This window comes from Stegastes partitus, unplaced genomic scaffold, assembly GCF_000690725.1.
Source record: "Stegastes partitus isolate 25-593 unplaced genomic scaffold, Stegastes_partitus-1.0.2 Scaffold3126, whole genome shotgun sequence".
Lineage (NCBI taxonomy): Eukaryota > Metazoa > Chordata > Actinopteri > Pomacentridae > Stegastes > Stegastes partitus.
In genome coordinates, this window is record NW_007580857.1 from 1 (window position 1) to 2518 (window position 2518).

General features: G+C 36.5%; 2 long non-coding RNA genes across 2 annotated transcripts in view; both read left to right on the top strand.

The window, feature by feature from the left end:
• Positions 1-60: 60 nt before the first annotated feature.
• Positions 61-2518, top strand: part of LOC103375853 (uncharacterized) — a 4953-nt gene continuing 2495 nt past the window's right edge. Inside the window, exon 1 of the long non-coding RNA XR_521263.1 lies at positions 61-131. This is a non-coding gene — a long non-coding RNA (uncharacterized LOC103375853). The remainder of the gene's footprint in view (positions 132-2518) is intronic.
• Positions 1766-2512, top strand: LOC103375852 (uncharacterized). Its single transcript, XR_521262.1, has 3 exons — positions 1766-1846; positions 2013-2187; positions 2290-2512. It is a non-coding gene; the product is annotated as an uncharacterized LOC103375852 (long non-coding RNA).

The following is a 2518-nucleotide window of genomic DNA, read 5'->3' on the forward strand; positions in this document are numbered from 1 at the left end:
AAAGTTGGTTGGCAGTGTGGGTTTTAAAAAGAACAAACTGAGTTCCTTTCTTCACCAACAGCCAGTGACTGTCCATCAGACAAAGTTTACAAGCCTTGTGGTCCTGCCGAACAGCCAACCTGCGAAGACAAGTGAGTTTTTACAAAATTGAGTGCGTTACAGTTTTTCTCAGTCGCTTTGGTACATTTCTCGAATCATCCTCGACATTTGCAAACCACTAAGTGCATATCTCAAAACATTTTATGTACGAATAGCAAAACACCATGGATTACCTGCAAAAAGCAGTTACTTGCTCAAAATCCTTTGTTCATCTCTCAAAACTAAATGTCTGTGTCAATGAACATGTCAGTGCCATCAGAATGACAAGTCCTTTTATCAATGTGTACGGATAAGACAGTCAAATTGTTTAGTCATGTTGTCTGTATAACAGTGTACTCAGGAGAGATATTCTGATGTAAATACTATGGCTGAAGTTTTGATGACAATTATTGTAAATTGTGAGTCACACCCCTTAGATTGATTGCAAGAGACTGGACACGACTCACATTTAGGCTGTTACTGCTTGTACAGTAATTTGTTGACAGACCATGTCATTGCGATACAGGAAGGAAAAGACAGCACTGCATAGCACAAAGGAAAAACCAAAAGTAGAAACGTGAACATAGGACAGTCTCCTTAGGAAAAACTGTACATGCAGTGCTGTAGGAATCACAGTGCAGTCTTCCTCTATACTTGCCAGTTGATGGTTCATAAGATGCACCTTTGAGCTATTTCAGAAAACTGGTTGATCACTGGTTGATCTATGTAATGCTACACACATTTCCTTTCATTAGAGAAAGTTAAGATTCACCTGTGAGCAATTCACCGACTTAGGACAGATTTAGAAAAAACGTCTAATGGAAATGTATTGAAATATTCTTGACATATTATTAAACCTTGTTCAGCCATTTTGCATGAAAAGACTTATGCCATGAACTAATGCCTAAATGTTGTGGGAGGTGAGACTATTCAACAGAGACCCATTATACTACATTTTGATCAACAAGACATAAGCAACTGATAATATAGGAAACAGCAGAGAATTGTACATAATTACTTGCATGGATGCAGCAAAGCATTTAGAACTTGTTCACAGAAATGAGAAAGTGTGTTTTTGATGTGCACAAGTGACACAATGATGTGAAGATTGAAAATGTAATTTTTTTAGAATTTCAATTCTGATCTGAGAAATGTACCAAAGCGACTGGGAAAAACTGTAACACTGCATGTTTGCTTTTCCTGAGACTGTGATCCCAACAGAAAGTTGCAATAAATATCTATTTATAGCGACAGTTTGTGGAGACAAATACAGTGTATCAACTGTATTTTCNACAACTCCTGCCATAACATTCCAAACTCCTAGTACAACTGCAGGACCAACTACAACAACTCCTACCATAACATTCCAAACTCCTCGTACAACTGCAGGACCAACAACGACAACTTATACAACTGCAACTACAGGATGTGTTTGTATTGTTCATGGCAAACCTTATAACCCAGGTAAAAATCAACAAATACAAAATCAGCAATTTTATTCATGATGGTGACAAATGTCTTAGTCTTTTTAAAGAAGCTTTTTTCACTGTTTAAATTATTCTTTGTCTCTTTCACCAATTTAGGGGAAGTAATCTTTGAAAAGGAACACATTGGTTCAAACATATGTCTCACCATGATATGTTCTGACATTTGTGAAATTCAAAACAAGACTGAAATGTGCCAGCCCACAACCACTCCTACATCCACTCCTGCATCCACGCCTACACCGACACCCACACCACCTACGTGTCCTGAATGGAATGTTACAGTAAGACTGTTTCTAGTAGATTAATGTTGCACAATTTCATATTGCACTTGGAAACTAACACCTGAATATTTTCATTTTTTCAATTACTAGCTTTCTTACATTTGCTTTACCAAATACCATGCTCATGATTTTTTTCTCTCTATTTTTCTTTGTTGTTTTCTTTCAGCAAAATGAGACGTTCTACCTGTGCAACTGCACCATGGCCAAGTGCATTGAGAACAATACAATTGAAATAGTTCCATATGAATGCCCCCCCATTAAGGAGATTACTTGTGCAAATGGAAAGAAACCAGTTCTTGTGTATGATGAGTACTACTGCTGCCAACATTATGTTTGTGACTGTAAGTTATTCTGTGAATGTGTGACATTTTTAGTCGCTTGTATGTTTCTCTTTAAAATACATTTTAGACTTTGAACTTTTTTTTTTTTTTTGCTTCTTTCAGGTGTATGTGAAGGCTGGGGAGATCCTCATTACATAACTTTTGATGGATTATACTACAGTTATCAAGGGAACTGTACTTATGTTTTAATGGAAGAGATTTTACCAAAACATCACTTGAAAATTTATATTGATAATGTCTTTTGCGATCCCACTGAAGATGTTTCTTGTCCACGATCACTAATAATATCATATGGGTCAGAAGTTGTAACACTCATTAATCATAACCTTCT